The 8,648-nt window shown below is 44.5% G+C and overlaps 1 long non-coding RNA gene across 1 annotated transcript; it reads right to left on the minus strand.

The window, feature by feature from the left end:
- Positions 1–477: 477 nt before the first annotated feature.
- Positions 478–1,489, minus strand: LOC136499282 (uncharacterized). The gene is made up of 4 exons (XR_010769974.1): positions 1,060–1,489; positions 780–992; positions 641–718; positions 478–581 (listed from the first exon to the last, which is right to left on the minus strand). It is a non-coding gene; the product is annotated as an uncharacterized lncRNA (long non-coding RNA).
- Between the last annotated feature and the right edge of the window lie 7,159 nt (positions 1,490–8,648).

Genomic DNA, 8,648 nt, shown 5'->3' on the forward strand with positions numbered 1-8,648 from the left:
TTTGATGTCTTCATCGGCAGCACCCTCCACAGGCTTGAGTTTTTTCTTCATGGCCAAGGCTTTTGCGAGCCTGGATGTCTCTTTCTTGCTGAAGGGCCTTGATGGCATCGGGTAGTTGGTTTTCTTTTTGTTGGGCATGAATTAAAGCTGCCTCGACTTCTTTCAATTCAGCTAATAGAGCTATCTTCTTTGCCGATAAATCTAAGATTTTCTGCTTAAGTTCAGCACCTGAAGTCTGCAAGTTGCCGATACTCTTGTGCTTCTCATCGGCAATCTGTTTCAGTTGTAACATCTCTTCTTTGAGTTGAGCCTGAGCTGTTCTTTCGGTAATGCGTTGAGCAGCCCGTTGATATTGCAGTTGACGACTTTCTAAATGGGCTGCTGGGAAGAGTGCTTCTTCAACATTGGCAGGGACCTGGCCATGGATTGTTTTGAAGATTGCCTTTGCGGGGTCCGAGTCATCTACCACATAAGGCTTTGCGCTTTGCTTGGGCCTCAGCGACGGTTGACTGTGGGGCATCGGCACTTGTTGGTTGTGGAGCTTGAACATCTGGTACGCTTGCCGATGTGCCCATTTGTTGCTGCAAAACAAGTGTAAGGCATGATATTTAACAGATAAAATGTAAAATCAAAGAAATACCTCTGAAGGTTTGTCGGAGGCAGTGGCGCTTGATGTCGGAGGAATTGCCGATGACGATCCAGCAGCGGCTCTTACACCCTGATGATTAATGTTAATACAGTTTGTGATCGGCATGAGTAGAAATAATCAGGGTTGTTACCTTGAATGCCTTGATCAGGGTTGTAGCAGCAGCCAATGGAGTGGCCCTAGCTGTAGCCAATTTGGACTTGGAGGTGATGGTCTTGGCACGGGTCTTTTGGTGAGTCAAAGCAGCTAAGGTAGGAGCGTTGTAGCCGATCGGTGATATCGGGGAAACAGGCCGAAGGTTGAAGGGTTTCCCACTTTTGCTCATAGATGGTGCTGGGTTGTTAACCTGTCATGAGAAAGTTAGTTACCGATATATGAGAGGAAAAAACAGAAGGGAGTTAAAATAAACTTACTGCGTCATCAGGAATGGCGTATTCAGGGTCGATTATATGCCGATATGTGTGAGCAGATGTTGCAAACAGTTGTTCCTTCCACTCTTGCCACCATTGCTTATATGATTCAGTGATGAAAGATACTGGCGTCCAGGTGGATATATCGACATCTGTAGTATCGGCATCGGGGGAGAGTTGCACTACCCTGCTCCAATCTGTTCCGCAGGTGATTGTTTCTCTGGGTTTGATCACATCGGCAAAACAAAGTTTGATTGGCAGTTACCCAAAAGCCAATTGATGGGATACTGCCGATGGATTGTAAAATTCATACGTGATATTGGTGTTTTTCCCGCTACCGAATGTGTTTACTGGGATTGCTCTGGGAGTAATGATAGCCATCATGAGTTCATTATCTTGATCCAGAGTATCATCGGCAAAGTTGAAAAGAAGGGGGAATCTGTTTTCTTCGTCAATATAAGGTACCCAGACCCTATGATCACGAGAAAGACCATTGTAGAAGCTTTGAAAGAATCTGCCGATCTGGTCTTCATTGGCCTCTGTTCCAGGGAGGACAATTATGGCTTCACCAAAATTGAGGGGTGAGCGTGTTGCCGATTCCTCATCCCTAAGCACGTGGTCTTCGGCAAATTCTCGTGGGAATTGTTGGGCGAAGAAGTCCCATTGCAAACGTTTGTGCATATGGGCGTTCAGCCACATGTTGATAAACCACCATGGGCCTCCTAAGTTGCCGATGGGTTCGCCAAGCAAAAGTTTCTGAGACACTTGATGAAGAAGATGATAAGTGGAGCTCAGAAGGTATCGGCCAAGAGGGAACCTTACACCATTGGTCAAGAGTTCAGCCGCAGGAAGGAAGGCGTTGGTTGGTCCTACTGATCGACCACAGAAGATAAATTTTTCTAACCACATATTCAAGAATGTGGCATGTTCCCTCTGGTTAACTGTCCCGGTCTTCTGGTATTCTTGAATATATCCCGTCCAACCGCCAATGTTACGGGTATTCACCCTATATTCAGATTTTCTGCCATAGATGGAGCCTTCATCGGCAGTTGAAATATCTAAGCCAGTGAGCATGTAGACATCGGCAAGTGTGGGAGTAGCTGGGCCATGTCCAAACATAAAAGTGTTTGTTGTGTCAGACCAGAAGTAAGCAGCTGCAATCATCATTGATTCATTCTTTTGCATATCGGCAATGGATAGCCTAATGCATTGGTCTAGCTTCCATTCTGCCCAGTATACTTGCATTGACCTGTTGACCCTCAAGTACCAATCTTTCCACCCTTTGGTGGTTTTGGGCCAAGATCGGAATGTATCTTTCCATAAATTCAGAGAGAAATTTTGGGCTCTAAAAGGGATTCTGTTAACCTCTGCATTAATCAGATCAGTTGGATCTGGGTTGCCCATTGGTCCTAGGCATTGGAAATGCGGCTGATCGGTTGGAATAACTAATTTGTTGCGAAGTTCCTAAGTTTAGAGGATCCGAAGAACGAAGAAAAAGAGGAAAATTTACCAACTGTATGAACTCGCAAAGACCAGAGGAATCGAGGTAAAGAGTAACGGAAGTGGAACGCACCGCAGGAACGTCGAAGTTGATTGCCATTATCTTGAGGTAGATGGGGGCACGAGCTGGAGACTCGAGGTTGGCACTGGAGAAAAGTTCTTTTTTGTTGAGGTCGCGCAGTTGTTCGTCGGAGTCGCCGCTGGAAAGAGAAAATGCCGAAGATTGGAGTCTGAGGGTAGAGGACGAGCGTTCCGGAGGAATCTATTTATAAGCCACTTGGAGTAGGGGTATTCTGGACTTATCTCTATGCCGCACGCATGTAGGTCGAAGTGGTTCAGATGGATATGGTAACTGTTCGCACGATAATCAAGGGATTGTAGAGATGATTTGATGACAAGTAATCATGACCTGGAAGAGATCTCGGTACAGGATATTTTAATGGCGGCATTATTATGTTAGGGTCTTGCCGATGGATTATTGTTTCGGTATCTTAACCATAATCAGGGCAAGTGTGGTTAGAAATTGTGCGATATTTACTGAGGTACGTGAATCAGGACTAGATTTGATTAGATTTGATAACAGATCAAGTTTTGGCTTGGAGGATGAGTTATGGTAATTGGGCGAAAGTAAACGTTATCTGGAGTAAATTTCGGAGCATTAATGGTTTTCTACTCCGAAACTGGGGGGCATGTGTTGACACCGTTTTTTGCACATGTCAAAATGATCAGAGTGGGCTAATCGGCAGGAGGAAAGTTACTGTATACGCTGACAGCCGATGAAAATCAGCTTGTAAAGATGGTTGCCGATGAATGGTGGTAATCGATGACTCGGGCGTTGCCGATGAGGTTGGAGATGTTATTGTCGATGCCGATGAAGGAAGGCTTGAAAACTGCTGCCGATGAAACAGGAAGTATGCCGATGGAAAGGAGGTTGGTGAGAATTCCATCGTAATTGAGGCGGACAGGGAAATAGATAGTTGATTTCCTTTTCTATATTTGTTAGAGTATGATTCATGTAAGAGTCACGTGTTTCCTTAGATATGGACTTGGCGTCCTAGTCGTATTTGGTTATGTCTCTTTAGATCAGGTTATAAATATAGATTGGGGAGCAATGTAATAGATATATCAATCAATATCAAAACAACTTTTACTCCTATTTGCATCTACTTACTTTTCGGCGACTTCGTCAATTTGCATATTTTTCCTTTCTACAAGTTCTCATTGATTCGACGAGCTGCATCGCTTCAGTGCGACCTTCGGCGATTCTCGAGTTCCGCGTGAGTACCTCTTGGCCGTGACTTCCGGGCGTATCGCTGTTGTCAGGACCAAAGTGCTCGTATCTTCATCCTTGTCGATTAACAGGTCAAATCGACTGGCACGCTTTGGATATCGATTCGGGTATTAGCCCTTTGTGTTTGCAGATCCAACTTTTGCTTCAACAGGGGAAGGCGAGCGGGCCATGGGGGACTTGGGCCAGCAGGCCAGGCCGGCGGGGAAAGAGTGGCCAGTGGGCCGAAATGGAGAAAGGAGGGGAGAAAATGCATTTTCCTTTTTTTTCCAAATAAATTTTTCAAACTCATTTTCAAGTTGAATTTGAATTAAATTCAAATTTTAGTCAAAACTAATCTTTACAAAAACAAATGTGCAGCAGCATGTATGGATCAACTTGTATCTATTCCTTATTATTGATTTTAACTTCACCAAAAATATTATTTCCTACATTTGAATGCCCAGATAATTGCATAAATAAATCAGATTTAGCTATTTTAAAAGATTGCAAATTTGAGTGTGTTACAATTCTACCCCCCTTAAGATGAATCTCGTCCTCGAGATTCAGATGACGTCGATTGAGAGATAGGGATACTCCGTCTTTAGATTCTCCTTTACTTCCTCGTGTAGTCCCATCGTCTTGATAAGGATCCCACTTTACCTTGCATATCTGTTGATCTTACTCCAAGTATCTTGTCCAACTGATTATAAGGTTCTGATTGATACTCCAAACGATACTCAGGTAACTCCAATCACTAGACCACCTTTCCTTTTGAGTCCACAATACCAATTCTTTTTCTTAAAATACCCACCTTCTGACGAAAATTCCTTACTTTATTGGTCAGAAGGAAATTCTTCCACCAATCTTCAAAACATGAATGATTCCGGTTAAGTTGCTCGAACTTGGAATACATTTCTTGATCCTTGGTGTCACCCGAACCTTCTTAGCACAACTCCCCATTGCTAAGGGCATCGGTCATGACTTTTGCTTCTCCAAGTGATAGCACTTTTCCAAGTCATAATCAATTTTCATTCCAACGAGGATATCACCAACTCAAGACCAACTTAGTGAAGATGTCATGTAGATTCTTGATCCAAACTAACTTAAAAGCTTCTCCAGTAGCTCTACCAAAATCTTAATGATCTTGGATAAACCTTCGTTGAACCTTTAACCAAACCTCATTGAGACTCTGAGTTTCTCTCACATCTTTGGGTACCACCACGCTTCCGCTGCGCAAACAAGAACGTATGATACTTCATCTTCCAAATTCTTCAACTTGGCTACCCCCCTTAAGAAAAAATAGACTAGGGGACACCAAAGTATAGCTTACATCTACTTCTTGTAGATGAACTAACTAGTATCAAGATGTTCTGACATCCCAACGATACTCTTGTGTATGGGCAAGAAACCTTCCACAACTTCCTTATAGAACACTTTTCCAAATTCTGCAGTTAACTTGGTCGAAAACTGTAGACAACAGAAACTACTCCAGATTCCAAACAGCACAGATGCATCGCCTTGTGATTTTCGTACCTCCATAACCAAAATAGCTATCATGGTGATTCTTGCGCTTGGAGAAAGATATTGAAGTCTACTATTGTCCAAAAATTTCCCATGATTTTTCATCATCCAAAATCAGAGATATAAGTTGAAGAGTGCAGGCTGCTCCGAAAAGACAGGATAGAGAAAATAGAAGAAAACCATAACCCAACTATTTATTTCACTAATCCTTATACCTTAGGCCTATAAACTAAATGAAATTGTGGGAACACCCAACAAGATCATTGCAATCATTACAAAGATTCGAAAGAATCATAAGCATAATGACAATTCATCAAGCAATAAAGGTGCACAATTCAATCATTGACTCAACTTGCGATACTATCGTTTTTGTTGTACTAGGGGTAACAATCCTAAGACTCATCTTCAGATTACGCAAGAAGGTGGTGAGGAACAATTCTAAAGCATATCAAACCAAGGAGTGAAGATGAGAACAAAGACTTTAGAATAAGCACCAAGGTAGAGATGAATAGCAATGATAGAGTAGAGAAGAAAATATCAAGGTTTATAGAACAAGGGTTTTTGTAGCAAATTCTAAACCTCAAAACGACCAGTTTCTAACTAGGCTTGTGTCCTACAGTCAACACTGCTCTGATACCAATTTATCACACCCAATTTTAAGGATAAAATTGAATGCACAAAACTCATGTGTGCCCAGGAAACAATCACACACACAAGCTAACAAATTACATAGAGTATCATCACGGTGTCTCATACATTAGAATTATAATAAAACTTAGTCTTACACATTACAGCGGAAAATAAAAAGATAATAAAACTCTCGTGGGCTTCATCACAGGGAAGGTCAACTGATTGACCACAAGCCTAAAAATCCTCTGGGAATTCCTCCTACCCGTTGTCCTCTATTACCCATCCAGGATTTTTATCCAAATAAAGAAAATAAACAAGTGTAAGTACATCCCGTACTTAACAAGCTAACATGGGGTTATGAAGCTCAAAAGGTTGACACTGGTTTACTGCAGTTAGCATTTTTAGTAAGTCAAACTTTTATTCTTAAGTAATATCAAATTATGCTTAAGCTCCCATTTAACCCCATATGAACAGGTATCAAGGTCAAGTGTCTCATATAACATTATAGAACATCTTAAATAATCATCAACAAGTATCCAGTTATTTTGTGGGTTTTCTGGGCCACTCGTAACCGTGAGCACGGCTGTTATAACAGTTTGTAACCCTCTGCAGAGGTGGTGCACATTCACCGCGAGTCGTGATCCCCATATGCCTGGGTTAATTACTCCCATGTCACTACCAAGGTGAGCGGGCAGGGTACACTATGAAGCCATTTCATAGGTTTCTCTAACAAGTTAGGGCCGCTAGGTTTCCTTGGCAGGCAGATGTAGGAACCCCCCTTTCCTATGGCACATATCCATCGTGGCTATACACATAGGAATAGAGGCAGCCCTATACCCAACGTGGCAAGCCCCATTTGCACCAAAAAGGTAACCTCTAACTAGCTAGAAAAGGTCCTATTACTGAGCTAAAGTCAGAGCCATATGACTCTCACGGTTGCACTGTCAGTCCTAGCTTTTGCCGACAGATAAGTCCTAATGGAGGGCCGAGAGCAACATGATCAAAAGTCATTTGCACCATCGCCCTATGGATCAGTTGTTATGAATCATGTTATACTTTTGGTTCCATAGAACCATTCACCATCATGTAGATCATGTTCAGTTAGAGCACTAGCAATCTACCCATATGCAATTACCCATAGGTGTCAAGGGAACAAGTCATCAAATGACTAGAATGTCCTTATGGTTATCAAAGTTAGACACATGCACATGAGTAAATGATTAAAGTGAATAGGACATCAAGGTAGGCCCATGCTATACTTGCCTTGGTTCACAAACTCTTGCTGGTCCTGCTGGTCGTCGAAGTAATCTTGGTCACCGACGTTCTCCTCACCGTCTGAACGCGACCAACACGGCAACATACAACATTCCAAAAGCATTCATGCAAAGCAAACATTCCTATCATTAGAACAGTACACCAACAGCATAGAAAACAAGATAAAATGTTTGTGAAAATAATCTACGTCTCGCTACGATCACGTCAACGCGAAGTTCACGAAAAACGGAGCTAAAATACGAAAGTTATGATTAAAACGGGATTTCCTATAGCAATATATTTAATTAAATCTAACCATGAAATTAAAAAGTTCCAAACTTGACTAACAGTGGTTCTAACATGTAGATTATGGAATTACGAAGCTAACGCGATTTGAACGGATCAATTCAGAGCTAAAACGACGATTTTACAATCAAAACAGTTCAAATGGCATTTCTGTAAATACTGAAAACGTATTTTAGACTAAAGCAGTCAACTTTATGCTTTCAAAACGAGAATACGTACTCAGAGAAATGCGCTAAAGACGGCGGGTTCTATTACGGGAAAAGGGAGGGGCTCTTTAACAAATTGACCCACGAAGGGGTAACTTCTAATCCTGGCCGCCGATCAGAAGATGGACGGCTAGGATCGGCTCAGGGGGAATAAGGCCGGCCAGAACAGTGACGCCAGCGGCAACACCATGGTCGGCGGCGTGGAGATCACTGGCGCGCGCGGTTAGGGACCTACGGGCCACGGTTCTTAGAACCGAAAAGCACCGGGCGAATGAGGGGGAGCGGGCGAACACGTCCACGCCGAGAAATCGGCCGGAGGGGAAGGCCGGGGCGGCAGACGCCATGGCCGGCGGCCGAGAGCTCGTAGACGCACACAAAACAGGGTCTATGGCCTACGAAATGAGAATTAAGTTGAACGGGGAGAAAGAGGGGATCACGGTGAAGCTCACAGCGGGGAGAACGGGGTCGACGGAGGCTCGGAGTCGGCGGTTCGCGCGGAGGCGGGCGATGGATTCCGGTGACCTCGGAGCGGCGGTTGCTGGGCTTCCTCGGTGCTTGGCGAACGCGAAGAAGGGAGCGGGGAGCAGCAGGGTGCGCGCGGGGGGATGGGGCTCGTGTCCTATTTATCGAGGCCGAGGAGCGGGGGTGCTCCCACGACACCAGGAGCGTGGGCGGCGGTTGCTCGGGCGCTCGCGCGGGTGGTTGCGGGAGGTGGGGGAAGGTGCTGGCACGTGGGGCCAGGCGGTCAGCGGCTGAAGGAGCGAGGAAGGGCGCGGCAGCGGTTGGGCGTGATGCTGGGCCGGCCCAAGATGGAACGGGAGGAGGGAGGAAAAGGGGAAGGCGAGCGGGCCGCGGGGGACTTGGCCAGCAGGCCAGGCCGGCGGGGAAAGAGTGGCCAGCGGGCC

The sequence above is a fragment of the Miscanthus floridulus genome, chromosome 13, assembly GCF_019320115.1.
Source record: "Miscanthus floridulus cultivar M001 chromosome 13, ASM1932011v1, whole genome shotgun sequence".
NCBI classification, from domain to species: domain Eukaryota; kingdom Viridiplantae; phylum Streptophyta; class Magnoliopsida; order Poales; family Poaceae; genus Miscanthus; species Miscanthus floridulus.